The sequence below is a fragment of the Aptenodytes patagonicus genome, chromosome 1, assembly GCF_965638725.1.
Source record: "Aptenodytes patagonicus chromosome 1, bAptPat1.pri.cur, whole genome shotgun sequence".
Taxonomy (NCBI): Eukaryota; Metazoa; Chordata; class Aves; order Sphenisciformes; family Spheniscidae; genus Aptenodytes; species Aptenodytes patagonicus.
In genome coordinates this window covers 23110251-23129301 of record NC_134949.1, presented here as the reverse complement: position 1 = coordinate 23129301, position 19051 = coordinate 23110251, and the positions used below count along the sequence as shown (strand labels likewise).

General features: G+C 44.0%; 1 protein-coding gene across 4 annotated transcripts in view; it reads right to left on the bottom strand.

Annotated features, from left to right (window-relative positions):
* Positions 1-1076, bottom strand: part of GRM8 (glutamate metabotropic receptor 8) — a 388670-nt gene extending 387594 nt beyond the window's left edge. For 3 of the 4 annotated variants that reach the window (XM_076329675.1, XM_076329646.1, XM_076329685.1), the window contains exon 1: positions 726-1076. The gene's annotated coding sequence lies outside the window, so the exon portion shown is untranslated. Of the gene's footprint in view, positions 1-456; positions 489-725 lie in introns of those variants that run through there. The other variant, XM_076329666.1, reaches the window with a different exon arrangement.
* Positions 1077-19051: the final 17975 nt, after the last annotated feature.

Genomic DNA, 19051 nt, shown 5'->3' with positions numbered 1-19051 from the left:
AACACTTCGGATTCCCGCAACAAACACATGCCGGCGCTGGGGGATGCTGCTCCGCGCCGGGAACAGCTGACCCCTCGCCGCCGACCGGCATAGCCTCTCGCCCTCTTCCTCGGGGGAGGAAGCCCTCGGAGCTCGGCGGGGATCCCCCTTCCCCTTCCCACCCCAGGGACACGGGGGTCTCTCCCGCGGAGCCGAAGGAGCGGAGCCCACCCGGCAAGCGGTGCAGTACGGGCGAGCGGCCGGCAGCTCGCCCGACCCCGGCCCCGGCCCCGGAGCCGAGAGAGAAGTTGACGGCGGGGAGGGCTGGCCCCGTCCTCCCGGAGCGGTGGGAGCCCCCTCTTCCCTCCCCGCCAGCGAAACGTGAACAGGACGGCGGGGAGCGCGGGGGAACCCCTGTGCCCCCCCCCCCGGGGGGTGGGAGAGGACCCAGTTAAGGAGGCAAGGGGGAGAACTCACTGTTCGGGAGCACCGAAATTCTCCCTTTTTGCTCGCTGCTGTGACGGCATCGCGCCCGGGATCTCTTTCGTTAGAGCTGATTGGGGGAGGATATCGACAATAAAAATGATAAATAATTAAAGCAAAAAACAAAAGCCCCCGGCGCCACGAAGCAGATGGAGAGGATTGCCCAGCCCAAAAACGTTAACTGAGGCAAAACTTGCATTATTTGCGGACTGCTCTCCCCTTAAAATAAGAGCTAAAGGAGACACACACACATACACAAATACCTTGATCGAAAAGAGTTGCATATCCATATTACTGCAGAGGTCACTGGAATTAATACTCGGCGCCGATCGGGAATAGCATGAGGTAATTTCTGTACAGCCCCCGTCTCAAATAGCTTTCCGCGGTAGCGTCAGCTTAATGTGCAGGAGCTCAGCCTGGGACAGGTATCCAAGAGAGCGATTTCAGTAGTGCTGCATGACACTCGCGATTAGCCAAGCCGAACCCGCTCCACTCTCTCCTTCCTTATTCCTCCTCCCCTCGCCTAAAAAAAAAAAAAGAAAACCAAACAAAAAAACCCAACTTTTTGGGACCCGTGGCTCAGCCCCCGTGACGATATCCACCCTCTGCCGCCTCGCCGCTCAGTTGCAGCGGCGGACCCACGCACCGGCCCGGCCCTGGCCGTTCACAGACAAGTAAGAAAACGCCCACCAGCCCCCGCCCCCCGGCCCGTCCCCCCTCCCCGGCGGAGCGGTCCTCGCCAGGAGCCCCGCGGCTCGGTGCCACCGGGCGCCGGCGGGAGCGGCACGGCTCTGCCCGCCCTTACCGCGGCTCCGGCGGGCGGGCAGGGCCGGCCGGGGCAGGGCAGGGCAGGGCAGGGCGCGGCGGGGCGGGCGCGGCGCAGCACTTGTAGCTGTTCTTGGTGCTGAAGGCGGCGGCGCTCCCTGGCACGACACGGAGCGGCGCGGCACGGCGCGGCGCGGCACGGCACGGCACGGCGCGGCGCGGCACAGCTCCATGTGAATCCTCAGCCGGCCGCCGGCTGCGGCTCCGGGCCCGTCCGCCTCGCCGGGGCGCCGGATCCGCCGGCGGGGCAGCCCGCGGCCGGCACCGCCCTCCCCCGGCACCCCCGGGGCGCCGTGCCGGCGAAATGTTTGCCGCGGGATTTCTGAGCAGAGGAAGCCAATGAGGGCTGAGGCGGTCGTGGGGGAGCGGGAGCAAGGAGGGGGGCAAGGAGGGAGGCACCGGCGGGGCCGGGGTTGTTTAATGTGGCCTCCCCCGGGGGTGCGGGACCTTCATCACCATCCCGCCTTCCGCGGGCGGCGGAGTCGTGCCCTCTCTCGTCGGATCGATTACACAGGGAAGGTTTCACAACGCTTTTTGTCCTGCCCCCGGTTTCGGCTCTCAGCTCGGATGCCGGGTGGAGGAGTTCTCGTTTTCCCCCAGGCACCGGGGAGGTTTCGGCAGCGCGGGGCCAGGGCCACCCCGGAGGGTAAGGGGCACGGTCGGGAGTACTTTGCTGGAACAGTCTGGAAGTTTGCTCCTCTCCTCAAAGGCTCTCCCCACTCCAGGGCCATCCCCCTCTTGCAGGGATGCTCCGGGGCGCTCCGCTCCGGGCCCCGCGGCGCGCCGCGCCGCCGGGAGGGAGCGCCCGGGCCAGCCGCGCACAGCCGCGGGAGCGCAGCGCCGGCGGAGCCGCGCCCGCCCGGGAGCGCCCGCCGCAGCCTCGGTGAGAAGGTTCCACCTCGAGGGCGCTGCCCGCAACTGCACCCGCGGCGCCGGGGCTCCGCCGGCCCTCGCACGGCTCGGTTCGGCCCGGCTCGGCTCAGCCCCAGGCCCCTGGTGTAGGAGAGGGCTCCAAACTCCGCGGTCTGAGCAGGATGGCCGGTTCGTCAGGCTCCTGACACTAACCAGATCTTTTCCATCTTCCCATTTCAGATCACTCTGAACTGCTGTCCTTAATAACAAATAATGTTTTTCTTTGCTTTGCCCAGAGTTGTCTTGCTTACTTCAAACACCGTTGCTGGAAGGAGGAAGAATTCCAATTGTGCTCTAATATACTCAACCGGTGCTTCCATGATCATCTTTATTGTATGGTACTGCTTGGATTTATGCATTAAAGGTCTGCCCCAGGCAAGCCACGGGACTGACAATATCTGATGAGTCTTTCAAGCCTGTAACTTCTCTTATGGAGATGGTCTTTTACTATTGGAAAATGGCACTGGGAAATCAGCCAGGTCTTAGTCAGAATATATTAACTCATGTTTGCATTTCTTTTTTTCTCAAAACCTTCCATGAAAGAAGACTGAGGAGCTGTGATTTCAGTGATCTTATCATAGAAATCTGGAATATAGTCACATAGGTTAAATCCTGATGTTCAACCATGAGCAAAATTCCATTTTAAAGCAGAGATCCTCCTTAACCCTCATCAGGAAAATAAGCCATGCATGAGTTATTAGTAGTGTTGGGTAGACCTATTTCCAGCTTCATTTACGCTCTGCAGCTCCAGCAGCTTAACAGAAAGTTCAGCAAAGCAAAACCAAGTGATGTTCTGAGGGCACAGCTGATGCTTGAACTTCCGTGTATATCCTGTAGCTGGAGATGCAGGCTGAGGTCAAAAGATTAGGATAAAGAAACCTCCAATGTGTTTCCAGCTTGGCCACCAACCTGAATGTAATCTGTCGCCTCGCCTTGTCTCTCCCAGCCACATCTTTTCTACAGCACAGTTTGGGGGGCATTGGGACTATATCTTATTACATATATTTACAGTGAGTAGCACAATGACTCTTAGGTGGGAGTATGATAAATAAATGCATAACCAGAGAGATGTGTGCTGTGTTTTGACTAAATGCAAGCAGAGAAAATAAACCGGGGGGGGGGGGGGGAGGAGGGAGGGGGCAGAGGGGGAGAGGGGGGAGAAAAGGAAAGAATGAGAAGCTTTACATGAAAATGGTTATTTGGTGAGGATAGATGACACAAGAGAGAGACAAAATACATCCATCATTCTTTGAGTAGGATTTGTTCTAATTCAAGCCCAAGGGCAGCTAATGTCAGTTTGTACAGCAGACTAATGTCAGGACTGGTGACAACTACTACCTGCGCAACTAACTCGGGAGGGAAGAAATCCAGTTCTAGAGAACAAGCTGTCATAAAGGAGCTCTTAAATGACCCTTTTTTGTGTGAGAAGTTCAGATTCTCACAGGAAGCACTTTGTACATTAGGAGACTGGCATGGACCAAAGGCCATACTAAAATGTCAGGACCACGGAGACATGGCCTGAGAGGCTTCAGTTTTAATTACTGCCTAGAATAAACATCTCTTTAAAGCCCAGCAAAAACAAATGCATCAGTCCATCTCTGTGCCTCTATTTCTCCTACCCAGAAGATGTTGAACCTCCATGTATCGAAGCAGTGATTTTGGCAGAGCAGCTCAGGTGCCAACGGCACTATTCCATAACCACTCTCACCAGTACAGTTTTTAATGACATTCAGATGAGGCTGATTTTTTGTAACTTTGAAATAGTGCGAAGTAAGACATTCTGAGTTCTGGGTGGGGTTTTTTTATTGCCATCTAAGTGATAGAAATGTAACTTTCAGAGTTATGCAAACATGGGAATTAAACCCACTGAGGCAATAAAAACCACTTGAATAATCACTTTTAGGCAAAGGTCTGCTGATTAATAGCCATCAAGGAATACAGAGCCATGAAGTCAGTGATTCCCATTAAAGTGACAGTGGATACTGGGTTCTGAGTTATAAGATATTTTGGAATATGGGTGTTGGAATTTTTCAAGAAAACATAATCACTAAAAAAAGAACTTGACACTTGTGTGTTTTCTGTGCACTTCTCTAAGACTAATATTTCTTTACAAAATTTATTGCATGGTGAAAAAAATAAGAGGAAGAAAAGGCATTTCATAGTAGTTACTATGACAAAAAGCATTATCTGGAGGCCAAAGAAAGCGTGCAACCATCTGTAAAATAGAACATACCTTTGGAAGGCCCTGACTGTGACTTATTTCAAATAAACTTTTCAACAGTGAACAGGAGATGTCAAAGCTTAAACTATAAAAAGGAAGATAGCCATCATGTGGGAAAGGTAGCACGGTTTCCAGGGAAGATATTTTCAGAATCAGAATATTTTTAGTATCTAATTTCCAAACGTGTCTAACAAACTCAAATATGTTAGAACATTTTAGCAGTTTGAAACCATCCCTCTACCGGAAGAAGCAGTGCAAGATCACCATTCTGTAAATGGGTTTTTGAATCTCTACTTTCGGGGGGCAGCAGGAGCCGGCTGCACTGCACGGCAGGGGCAGCGTCCTCCACAAGAGACCCAGTCCCACAGCAGCCAAACAACAGAGCAGAGCAGGTCTGGTGGCAGCAGCTAGGGTCAGCACATCCCAGCGATTGCTAGACAAGTCACAGTGGCGAGGCAAGTCTGAGGTCGTCGGGAAGTCAAGCTGGAGGATCAGGATCTTCATCAGAGAGGTACATGGCGAGGCACAGGCATGGCTGCAACAGCTCAGGAAAGGGCAAAGAAGGAGTTTCAGAGCTCAAAAAAAGCTCCTGAGTAATGCTGGGGAGCCCAAATGAGATTTCTTACAGCTTTCTCATGAAGCTGTCTCCTCAGCAGCTTGACCCAAGGTCACACCACTGCACGGTATCAGAGCTGACCTTGAGCACAGGCTGCCAAACCCATAGGAGCAGGGCACGGCTCTTGGCCCTGGCATATATACTGGTCGAAGTCTGTGTCATATTCTCTTACATCTCCTTTTTCTGCACAGAGCTAGAGGATGACAGTGACACATCTGTCCTGAACACTGTCATAAAACTTGATAAATTTTCTTAACGCACAGTGTAAGAATATGCCTCTCAATGTGATTGAAATCTGAAGGAGACTCATCTGGAAGTTAGAGATGGTGGACTCATACTAAATTTAAGTGAAGGATATAGGATATTTATGAATCAAATACAGTGTTTCCAAAATATAAGTGGATGATGAGCCTGCAAAATCCTCTCCCACACAAGTCAGAGCATTGAAGTCAGCAGAGACAGTTGTGAAGCAACATAATATTTGCTAAAGAGAAGAGAGACTCAATCCTAATTAACTAAAAATTACAACACCCACAAAGGGAGTTTTGCATTGTTATACCTTTATAATGGGGACAGTCTCCACTAGCGTGTCCTCTAGTATAATGACTGTGTAGTTTTATATCTATATTTAATAAAGTATCTATATGGGTACTAAGTTCTGCAGCTTCTAAAACCTTAGTCTTTTATTTTGCCCTTCACTAAAGGAAAAATGAAACCATGTTTAAGAGTGCCTTTCATTCTAAGCCACTTTACAAAACTGATAAAAAGCTGTGTATAGTGATTACTTCACCAGCCTTTGAAATGCTGACATCTTTGAGGTGAGGTACAAAAAAGGTTTATAAATCGGCAGGTAAAGCCACATTACCTTTTCAACATGTGAGCCATAACCTTTCCTCTGAAACGACAGCTATTTTACATTTAAAAAATCCTTGCATTTATTTACCCTTCCAAAGAAGTTATTTGCATACAATGTCATTTGCCAAACGACAAGTGGAGCTGATCATGCTCTGCCTTGTTCCAACCACTTTGTAGGCTGTTGGCAAAATCCTCTGAGGTTAGCAGTGCGTGGAAATAGCTGATCTTCAAGTCTGGTGTTTCCATCATTTTTGTGGACAGCAGAATTCGTCAGAAGACTGTTTTCTAAACTAAGTGCACAAAATGACCTGCATACTCCCTAGATAAAAAACATACTCAAGGCTTGATATAAAGTAAACTCGATTTTACTTTTAATACTGCCTATTAGACACCCAGAAAACAAACCATTAATCCATCGTCTAGAGTTCAAGGCATTGCACTGCAAAGCCAAACATTTCTTTTCATGGCTTGTTGCAGAAGCAATAGAATTGCAGCTCTAGGAATCACCAAAATCATGAATGAAGACTCACTTGAAGTAATAAAATGCTTTGCTTAAATGCTACTGTAAGTTTAAATGTTGCAAGACCCACCCTCAGGCAGCAGTGAGGAGGGAGAGCATTTTGAAAAGGCTCTGAGAATTCTAAAACCATGGCATCCATACAGTGTCCACACAGGCAGCAGATATATGTCCAGCCCCACATTTGGCCTGAGGTTATTCTCTGAGTGGATAAGTAAGCTCACAAGAATTATATTAAATAGATTATGGTTTCACCTCATGTGCCCAGACCCTTAACCTCAGAGTAAGCAGGTGAACATGCCCTATTAGCTGTTGCTTCTGAAACTGTTCTTTAAGAATCATGTAAATATATTGTTGCGTTCTTAGTTAGAAGACATTAGAAATGGAGGTGAATTTTCTTGGGCGAAATACATAGGTCTTCAGGATAGATTCTCAAACATCTAAAATGTAAACTCCTGTATTTAAAACGTTCCTCTAGGCTCCCTGTGTAAATGCAAAATATGGAAATGGAAAGAAATAGCTACTTTCCAGGCAGTGAGTCATCTGATATTACCATAGATGTCTAAATAGAACATGTAAATCATGCCTGAGAAGTGTCTTTTTCTCTTCATGGACTATAAAAAGAGTCTAGACAACTGGCTCAGATGCAAATGTCTGCATTGTAGATGATCAAAGTGAGGTGAGGTATATCCACCACTGGAGCATGGGAAGATGCAGACAGTAAAGACAACAGGTCAGGCTCAGGTTCTGAGAGCACGCACCACCAGTTCATGACTAGTTTTATTGCTCGTTATGTCTGTTCTGGTGGTAGGTAATACTCCAGCACTAATGATTCCTTCTTTTCCCCTTTCTCTCTTCACAGTAAGTTGTTGACAAATATTCAAAATGGTCTTAAGAAGTCAATCAATTGTGTGCCAAAAAAGTGAAAAAGCCTTAGAAAAAAAAATATTTTGTATTTATTAAGAAGTTACATATTTAGAAGGAAATAATTCTGCAACTTTTTCCTAAAAATTAATTTAATTGGTACAAAATTAAGCAATCATTTTAATTAACTGCCTGTGAGAAAAGGAATGGTCATGGTTGGGTTTTTTCCTGCTTGACTTTTACATGAACAAGATGTAATTGAGCTGCTGCTCAAGATTCGCATATGATGACTTTTTACATCCATATGGCACTTTGTGGGGGAGTTCACATTAACATTTCAGCTTGGATCATGAGCACACTTTTGAAGTAAACCTCCTAGTTGTCGCCACTTACTATGTGCTTTGGATAATGTAACAGAGCGGTCTTGGGGCTCACGGACTGGATTCCTCTCAGGGGAAACTAGAAGTTGAAGTTGTACTCCAGGAGTGTGCCTAAAGTGTTACAACCACTAACAGACCAAACTAGAGCTACTCTGAAGTGATCCACATGTCCACATGTGTTGTGGACATCAATTCATCAGCACCAAATATTTTGCTCTATAGACCTGCGCTGCCCCACACGACTTGTTCAGATAAACATAGCCCACATCAGATTGAGGTTACAGTTTTAAAAACTGTCCCAGTATTCCCTTGAGGGCTAGACCTGAAGGACAGGACTGAAGTTCTAAGATTGGTAGATCTTGTAACTAATTGTCGTGGTTTAATCTCAGTTGGCAACTAAGCACCACGCAGCCGCTCACTCACTCCCCCCCACCCGGTGGGATGGGGGAGAGAATTGGAAGAGCACAATTTAGAAAAAAGTCGTGGGTTGAGATAAAAACAGTTTAATAATTGAAATAAAATTATAATAATAATATGATAATAATAATAATACACAAAGCAAGTGATGCACAGTGCAATTGCTCACCACCCGCTGACCGATGCCCAGACAGTCCCTGAGCAGCGGCCCCCCCGGCCAGCTTTCCCCAGTTTATGTACTGAGCATGACGTCACATGGTATGGAATGTCCCTTTGGCCAGTTTGGCTGTGCCCCCTCCCAGCTTCTTGTGCACCTCCAGCCTTCTCAGTCGGTAGAGCATGGAAAACTAAAAAGTCCTTGGCTAGTGTAAGCATTACCTGGCAACAACTAAAACATCGGTGCGTTATCAACTTTGTTCTCATCCTAAATCCAAAACACAGCACTGTACCAGCTACTAGAAAGGAAATTAACTCTATCCCTGCCGAAACCAGGACACTAATTAAAGGCTAGCATGATGTATGACATATTTCACAAGGAAGTTTCACACTTTATTTAATGGTTACCAGCTGTAAGTATTGTACATGATACTATCTTACATGTGTAAAGTGAAGACTGAGCTTTTTTAATACAGTGGAGGATCAGAAAACATATGTGCAACCATATTTGCTGTAGGTTCTGTGCTACTGAAAGAGCAGAGAACTCCCTATCAGTGTTGTTGGGAGGAAGATTAAGTGTACAGTGATGCAACATTCATCCAGTGTTCTGCTCTGCGTCTGCAGCTCGGGAATTACCTTCATTTATCAATGATAAGGTGATCTTAATAAATCCCTTCATTATTTAAACTCTGCTTGAAGTACAAAACAATCAATGACATTATTTTAATCAAGAAAGACCAATTGCAATGTACTTTTATGATAGTTGCATTTTCTTGTCTTAAAAAAAATAACCTAGGATAACTAAAAGCCACTTTGTCCTGTCATTGGTAGCAAGGGTAATGATTCTTCCTTTCTTGTGCTTCATTGCTTAACTCTGACCTGAAGACTGGTAATCACTAACGGTATAATTAAGTGAGTGTTGTACCAGACACTTACTGAGTAGGGACGCTTCTGCGGCAGAAACATTTCCAGTTCTTAAATGCCACCTCATCGGTCTTATTGGGCAACTTTGGGACTGGCAATATGCATAGAGCTGTTTTGATGTTAAACACAACTACTATAGCACCATGTTAGATGCTAAAATATTTATCCATACATTTTCACTCTTCAACTTGCATTCAGCAAGGAGACTAAGAGTCACATAGGTGGGATTTTCATTAGCATGGTCACAAAACCATTTCAAGGAGGACATATGCTCACATGCACTAAGTGAAGCGGGGGAAGGCTCGGCAATCTGTCCCTGCCTTAAACATTTCATTGTCTAAATGGGTTCAAGAAGAGTTTAGGGGTTTTAATGGATAGATTAAATATACTGAAATAATGATATTCATGTTACCATGGATTTATAGAAAGCGTATTGTAAAACTTGACATAAAATTTATGTATTCCTTAATGTCTCTAGCTGCTTCTCCCAGATTGCCTTGTGTTTCTCTTCAATATTAGCTCTCAATAGCCACAATGGTGCTAATAAAAAAAAAAAAGTGTGCCCACTGCCTGGCCAAACAGGTAAAATGGAGCAAAAAGCTTTTGAACTCAAACTGAAGCCCTTTCCCTCAGTAGAAGAATTAATTCAAGTACCCAGACAAGAGCTTTCAAGAAATAAAATACTGCTTTGGGAACATAGTATCTTTATATTCCCATCACTGAGGATGACTTAGTTGAAAAAGTCCATGGGCTAAAACTTATTTGGCAGACTAACCAACAAACACATGAACAGAGAGATAGGGTGATGAAATAAACAATGTATCTGAATGAAATCAAAATAAAATAAATAATTTAGGATCAGACAAAAATATTTCTCCTTCATTTTTTAAAATTTGTTTTACTCCCTAAATGCTATTATGTTGTTTTGTTGTTGGGTTTGTTGGGTTTTGGGTTTGTTTTTTTTTTTTTATTTTTGTTCAACACTTCAAAAAATCAAAGGAAATTTGAAAATGAAGGGCTGGGGATATGCAAGAGGAGAAACTGGAGGGAGCAGACCCCTTCCTCTAATCTTGTAGCTACGTTATTCATTTGCCATGACAGAAACATGCAGGCATCCTCTTTCTGACTCATTGCAACCAATGATTGAAACCAGCACTCCCTGACATCAAGAAACTGCCCTAATTTCAAGCATACTCCAGGATGGGTTTCATTGTGCATGTCTATATTTGCATTTTAGCTTGGATTAGGAGTGCTATTTTGAGGCAAACCTCTTTTTCACCCCTATTTACAGCACTTAGATTGTACCACAGAGCTTTCTTGGGCCAAACCAACAGGATCACCCTCTCAGATGAAGCCAAAATGCAAGCTGTGCTCCAGCACCATCAGGCACCCAGACCTCAGAACCAGACTAGCCCTAGTCCCAGGTGACAACCCTGGACCAGGAACAGCGTGGACACGGGGTACTTAGTGCCCACCCTATGGATTTACTCCTATTGTGCTAAATGACTTGCTCTACACATCTTCTAAACGTTTCTCTTGTGCAGCGTTTTCTGCTGCAGATAAAAAAATATCCATTGGGCCAGAGAGCGTGTTCAAGAATGAGCCCAGAGAGATGTGCTGACAGGAGGATATTAAGCCCTTTGCTCAAGCAGTTCAGGGGGCTGTAGTAAAATTGCCCCAATTCCTTGCTTCGTGGTATATTATCCCTTCAACAGGTGAGTCACAGAAATGCTCTATAAGCATTGAGAAAATAATGAAGATTTCCAGTTTCGGGCCAGGATATATATTTTATCGGGAAATGACTATGTGTTGAGGTGTCCCCAAACATCTCTTTTCATCATTTTTGCTTCACAGAGAAATTTAAAATCTTGTAATCATTCTCAAACAGAAAAAAAGGGATGTTTTAAAATATCAGCAATTTTCATAAAAATTAAATTTATGCCAGTTCTGTCAGGAACTAGTTTTGTGTAGATAGATCCACATAAGCACCATTGCTAACTGCTGGATGAGAGCCCACAGAAGCAATGGCTGCAATGTTCCCTTCTGCCGCTTCTATTTCCTAAAAACAGGAAAAAAATCATATAAACACCAAATAATGTTTTATAAAAACACTAGTTTGTTGATCATCAGAAAGAAACATTATTAATCATATTATTTCAATGGCATATCAATGGATTTACAAGTCAAAGACTTTAAAATTACCTTTCCTTCCTGCAGTTGCACTGTATGATAATATAAGTGGAAACTACTCACTGAGGTCTGGAAGCTACACTTCTACAAAATCAACATTACAAAAACAAGGCTATGCTGCATACTCATTTTAAAATGTGAAAAGACTGGATTAAAATAGTATGTTAAAGTATCATTATTACTCACTAGTTTTTAAACATTAACACAGACTCCTGTTTTAAATTTCAAACACATGAAGCAATGAGCGAAAATAACATCCAGTAGCTTTAGCATACACAGAATGAGCTTGTCCATATTATGGAATAATACTGGTGTTACAAGGTTAGTATGTGTTAGTTAGTTAAACCAGTGGTTTTCAGGCTCAGGTTTGCAGGTCACAGGTGAGGAGCATGCTAAATGCATTTACTACTAAGCTGAAGGCTGCATAGTGCATCATTATTTTGAGGACTGACAGCGGTCCTGCAGCAATTTTGGGGACCAATATTCATGTGCCACGTTGGCTTAGGCATATAGGCATATAGGCACATCGGCATAAAACAGTAACCCTAAACTTCTTTTATAGACCAGGAAGAGAAATAGTCTTCTCCAGGGCAATCACTTCATCCTCAAACAGGTATCTTTAAAAGGTTTGGTAAATTGACTTCTAGATGTGGTAGTCTCTCTTCACTGACCACAGAAGGAGTCTCAGGGGACTAACAAGGGGGACAATAGCTTTAGACATCTACAGCTGTGCTGGTTTTGGCTGGGATAGGGTTAATTTTCTTCATAGTAGCTAGTATGGGGCCATGTTTTGGATTTGTGCTGAAAACAGGGTTGATAATACAGGGATGTTTTAGTTACTGCTGAGCAGTGCTTACACAGAGTCAAGGCCTTTTCTGCTTCTCACCCCAACCCACCAGCAAGGAGGCTGGGGGTGCACAAGAAGCTGGGAGGGGACACAGCTGGGACAGCTGACCCCAACTGACCAAAGGGATATTCCATACCATATGACGTCATGCTCAGCATATAAAGCTGGGGGAAGAAGAAGAAGGAAGCAGGGGGATGTTTGGAGTGATAACGTTTGTCTTCCCAAAGACAACCGTTCTGCGTGATGGAGCCCTGCTTTCCTGGAGATGGCTGAACACCTGCCTGCCGACGGGAAGGAGTGAATGAATTCCTTGTTTTGCTTTGCTTGCATGCGCAGCTTTTGCTTTACCTATTAAACTGTCTTTATCTCAACCCATGAGTTTTCTCACTTTTATCCTTCCGATTCTCTCCCCCATCCCACTGGGGGGGAGTGAGCGAGCGGCTGTGTGGTGCTTAGTTACCGGCTGGGGTTAAACCATGACAACAACCACAACTATCTAGACATAAGGACCCAAGTCATTGCTGACAAAAAAAGACAACTAAATCAAAAGTCTTTGCTCCTGTTTCAGACATAGATTTCCTGGTGGGAGGTTCTGGAGGGGTTTGCCCTGCCCTCAGTGTCCCCCCCCCCCCACAGCCTCCATGCACACAGCTCAGATGCTCCTGCTCTGAGCCATGGTTCCTCCACCACTTCTTGTGAAAGGGCTGCCTCTCACCCAGGGGCTTTGGGAAGGGAGAGGGGAGCACAGCCTCACAGCTTTCCACCGCCACCCAGGCCCACGCATGGGGCACACTCTTCCTCCCACGGTCCCACAAGAGGGTCACAGCAGGTATTGGGGCTGCCTCTGCACGGGTGGGCTGTGCTTCTCCTCTGATTACACAGCCAGAAGTGCCTGTGTCAGCACAAGCACCTTACCTGACCGTTTCCACCTAAATCCAGCCTCTCTGCCTAATCCAGGCCAATGTCAACACAGATGTGTTGGTACTCACACAGCTGAAATAGAGGAGCTCTGCAGCCTCACGTACCCCGAGGAAAGGAAATACAAGCACACAACTTAATTGAGAACAAGGTTTTACCCTGAATCAGCATAGGAGTTTTTCTTCCTGCAGTCCCACGGGGACCATGAAAATCTCTCTCTTTGTGCAACACCTTCCAGAGAGGAACCTGAAATTGAAGTGAGCTGATACTAGTGTTCATCACATCCACATTTTCTAGAAATCTTCTGCTTTTTGTCTGCAGGTGCAGATTTCCAGAAGGGGGTCCATTTGGGTCCAGATTTCTCAGTGCAATACAGATACATCCCATGAGATAGCTATTGTATAAACAGGATTTTAATGCTTAACACTCATAACTGCAGCCTTGCAGAGGAACGTTTGACTCAAGCACACCTTGTCGGGATTCTGAAATACTTCTGTTTCTGAGCTGCAATATCTAAAGTTGTCATATCAACCATGAAAAGAGTTTCATTGAATGAAAGGAAGTTAAGATTAAAACATATACACATTTGTTAAAATAAAAAGTAATTTAATCTGGTATTTGCCAGTTAAAAATACACTTTTACAATTAAATTTAAAATCTCTAGAGAAGCTAATTTGGATAAGTTTTATAGCTTTTCCTCAGTAGAGTAAATTTCAATTTTGGGATTAAATGAATAGCTAATAGAGACATTCAGATTTTTTTCCCCTCATACATTTGATGTTTGCTTAAGGATTTTTTCTTAACAACCACCCCTTCAAAATAGCACTGCCTTCAACGAGTATTTAGAGAACATGTGACTTATTAAAAACTTAAAATAAGCCCTAGGTTATTACATTTGCATCCATTAACACCCTTGCTTTGAGAAATGGCTTTGCTGAAAAATCATGTTTTAATCTGCTGGTACTACTTGCTTGCATAAAGACTAATGGGTTTTACCATTTTTCTTTTAATTTGAAAATTTTGCTGTCCTCAGCTCCTATTGATGACACACTTGGTACTAACAACACTACTACAACCTGATGCATTGTATTCCATATCACAGTGCCTGTATATGCTCCATACAACACAATTCTTCAGCAGAAAGAAGCATGAAATCAAAATGATGTAAAATAGCATGTGGAAAAGAAAAAAGCTTGTCTGTGGACTCTCACTCCTTGCAAAATCACCCCGGAATAGTCCCTCAGAGTAGAAACAGTTAACGCTCCTGTTAAGCTTGCAATAAAGCCTCATTTAAAAATTTTCTAGACAGTGGTTTATCTAGGATTAAGTGATCTGTAAGTCAGGTGAATGAACAATTGATCCATTTAGGAATGACATGAGAGATTTCTTGTTTTCCAGCCTCATCCTTCTGATACCGACACCATCCATTTACCACTTCCAGTGTTTGGTAGACTTTTCTATAACTCAGCCAGGTTCAGTTCTGCAGCTACAATTCAATCAAAAAATCATGTCAGGGCTCAGAGTTATATTAGCTGAAATTAGGAATGTTGGCCATGTGTTACACTTGGAGTCATATTTGCCTTCTGGGTCTTAGCTTTCCACTGAAGACAAATTCTTGAGGTTTTTATAACAAGTAAAGAAGAAATTTTTTTTTTTATTTTCTTATGGAAACTTAGTGCATCCTGGTATTTATTAACCTTCCAGGTCTTTACAAATGGTCACATACTTCACAAGACTTATGGCCAAAATCACAAGAGCTTTCAGCACTGACATTTACCCATCAACATTACAGGGTGAACAATTGCAAAGATACGTATGAGATCATTAGAAGTGTAGAAGAACTGTTCAGATATTTTTTCTTATTCCTTTTGGGTTAGGTCCAGTAAAGGATTTAAAGGCGGCAACACCTAACTTTTAGGCTGACTTCCAGAATGAAATCCAGAGCCAGATACCTGAGCTCCTTCCAAAACTTGAGATAGGCCACACAGCGAGAAGAGCTAAGACTCCTCAATGGCGGCGAGAACCCCAGTTCCTCTGTTCCACTGCGTCCTGCCTCTCCACAGCTAAATCCTCGTGAGGCTGCTGAGCCTTACTCCCTCCTGTGTTTCACCAGGAGGCCTCACGCTGCCCCATGGCTACAGTGCTTTGCTGCAAGAGAGAGAGCGAGAGCCTGAAGTCCCTCAGGTTGAGGAGGGCATCCCACCCATGTCTCTGCCTCCTGGGTGAGTGCTACAGCCACAATGTGAGAGGTTCATTAGAAACATCTTACCCATAATTACCACTTGGGAGGGACACGGTTTTGGCAGTGTGCAAGGCAGGCTCACTTCAAAGGATTTTGCATGCTTCTCTGCCTAGTTTTGAGATCCACTGAGGCTTGGACAGGCAGGCAGCATTGCAGGCTGAGTTGAAGAAGAGCTCCAAAGGCGTTTAGAAACCTTCAGGGTTAAGCAGCCACTGGGCAGGGATGTTTGGATAAAAGGCACCAGGAGCTCAGTCCAGTTGTCTAACCATAAAAGATGTCTAGTAATGTTTGTCACGTCCTAGGGAGGTGCAGCTGAGAGATACAACGCAGGCCACATGGGAGACCTCTGCTTTTCTGGAATGGCAGCAGGAGGCCACCACATACCCTGTAGCCTCATAAATGGAACTAGATGCCTAAGTTTTAGCAATTGAAATAAGCCTATATAATGACCAAATCCCACGTCAGGAATGGAAATCTTGTACCTTGCTTCTGACCTTTGGTACACAGAGAAGATACTGCCAGTAGCAGTAAATACTAACCAATTAGAGGTGAAAACAACTGAAAACATGACTTCTCCTATATATTTTATTATGCTAATAAAATGTTATGGAAAAGAGTCCATGCCAAAGCACAGACCTAGTTCTGCAGCTGCACATTGTGAAGCCTGTGGGAAGTGAGAATACAAGAAAGTGAGATGCGGCTGCCTCCAATTTCTGCTCTCTTTTTCAGGTCACTCAGACCATACAATAGTTTACAACTATATGAACAGAAAAATCTATTCATGGGTCTTTCTGAGAAAAATAACTAGTTCTAGAATGAAAGACCACCTGATGAGGTTTGTAAGGGAAAAAAGCATCTACACAACATCAGGACTGAGTGCTTACCCCAGCAGGCTGCTTGTTTTGGACACATGATGGAGAAGGCTTTTGCCAGTTTCTGTTTAGCTTGGCAAACCCCATGGCAAGTGTAGTCACAGTGAACATACTCCCAAACCAGATGATACACATGGTTCCAGAGCTGATACAAAATGGGCAGATGAGGGCTAAAGCATAATACAACCAGTTTAAACATTGTGTGACAGCAATAGCTTTGCATACTATTGCCTTCAATGTACCCAGCCAAAAACAGTATCATAAGGATCTCACATTTCTTTCACAGATAAATAGCAGTGGTAGTGAAGTCAAAGATGAAATTCTATCCAATTGCATATACAGAAAATTTGATATTTTTTTTTCAGACACAAAGGCTGATCTTGGACACATTTGCTAGACAAGACTCACGGAGAATTCAAACTCAATTATAAAACAGAAAGCAAGACATTATTTTTTAGTGACTGTGTTATGTGAGCAGGAGGAAGGAGACGATATCAACATGCCAGTTTGAAATCCACAGGAACTTGGCCAACCAGCCTAAGGCTTTCTTCTGCTGTCTTCAAGGGGATTGGTTTACCAAAATAATCATTTAAGCCCATGTGCTTCAGGAATACTGGACATTTGAAGATCTGAACATTTAAATCCTGGGCGTTGTAAAACTAACACTTTATGCACATTCAGAAACTCATAGCATAGCATTCAAGCTTTATCTGGTCAATCATACTTTTTGTTGTGTGCAACAAATGATGCTATGATCCAATTCAGATACTTATGCCTGAAAATAGATTTGTTTTACTTAGCAAACTTTCTTGTTTGGAGTATTAACAAGTCATGAGTTCCAGCTCCTCAGGCCAGAGGAGGCTAAGAAGCCAGTATATGTATGGTTCATAAAAACAGTAAGAAAACTTGAAAATCATTGTGCAATTCTGCCACGTGCTGACCTGGTGCTGTAGATGTTTGGCTCGTCCATTCTGATACTACTTAGTTGAGTCCAAGATGGCCATCAGCTAGCTGATGTCTTTTTACTGTCATCTTCTTACCAGTCTCAAATTGCAGGTAACAGTGACAATATCTTAGCTTACCACAGCAAGGGTCCTTGCTGCAGCGGGTCAAACTAAACAATCAAATGCAGGGCTGCAAAGCATCCAAAAAGTTATTACAATTCAAAGTAAAGCAAATTCCTCTCTCCTGCTGCCCGCATGCCTTTATTGTGAAGGACAATCCTCGGTCAGGTTCCCTAAGCACACACACACATTTTGTGACTGCACATTTTCCCCCTTTTCCTACCAGAGTGGTTGGGGAGTCCCGGACTGTGACTCACATGCCCGACCAGACTGAAGAGGCAGATGTAAAATTTGTAAATAATGTTTTCAGCTGAGGTGTTTGACATCTACCAGACAAGCATAGATGCTATCCTTTGTTTTTCAGAAATAGAAAGTTTCTTACCTGAAAGAAAGGTACACAAAGTCCCATGGAAAGAGTGTGGCAGGCGTGGGTTGGGACACAGGACGGTCCCTGTCTCCCAGCTGGGTGCCAGGCTCAGGGACCTACAACACGCTGCCTTTCTCATGTTGATTTACCCTTCCATCTGGCTGATCTTGTGCCGACACTGACGTGAGAGACAATTGTATAAGGTCTCGCCAAGATCACTTTAAGAAGTCACAGAGCTTACAGCCTAATCTATTTCTCCAAATTACAGTCAAACGAGTATAAAGTTTGCATTTCCCTGGGAAAGTTTCACCTGAAACATATTTCCCCACCGTGTATGACTGGGTGTAATACAACTCCTTCTCAAATGGCTTCTCAGCATCTGGTAATGGGACCTGTGTGAATAGTTTGTAAAGCCTCAGCATTCCTTAGGAACTAGAAGAGTTTTGTCCTTGAGCTTCTTCAAGAAACAAAAAAGTTTGGGAGAAGATTGACATTGACTTTTAAGAAATATTGGTATAATGTGGAAAGAAGAAGAAACGGCAAAAAGCTAATTAGATATTAAGAAGGTTAAAAAGCATGACCTAGAGGGATAGACTGGTATTGATCACACACAAAATGATGGAAGGCTGATAGGGATGCCATTTACCATGAGTAAGAGTATGGTAGCATAATTAATGCCATTCAGTAAGAATTATGGAGAACAGATTTTGTCACACAAATACCATTACGGGAGGAGGTTAGAAGTTTGAGTGATAAAGGTAATTATACTGACATAACAGGTTTTGACAAGGTATTTTACATCATGCTGCAGCACCTTCTGTTTAAAAACAAGGTTTGTACAAGAAAAGTGTAGAGTTATAAGAAAAATAAGATGAAAAAAACTTCATAAGATTATCTAGTTCATCATCCAGTTGCAGATGCTTGAATATAAAATGGATTTCAAATGGAAATTGGATTTATACATTTCTAAACAGAAGTATTTTAAATGGTATTGCACAGGGTTTCTATTCTTGGCTCACCACTATAAAATACCTTTATTATTGAACTGAATACAAAAGAATCGCTGCAGCTAAAGTACAAACTGGCAGCATGCTAAATGAAAAGAATGGGTCAGCTTAACACAGAGACTGTGGTGATAGAAGGGCTAGTTTCATTCAAACAAAGAATATAGGTTAAACATCCAGATATGGAAAAGCAGCATCCTGTAATTCAATGACTTGGAGAAGAACTCTAGTTTAAGGGAAATAGCAAATGAAAAATAAGCTCATAACATGACTGTGTGATTATGAGGGCTAGTATGATCTTCAGACGTGTAAAGAATGAATCTGCTAGAAGTAGGATGATTGTATACTGCCCAATTGAGAAGACGTAATTGGGAAATTTTTTTCTGACATTTTTCATC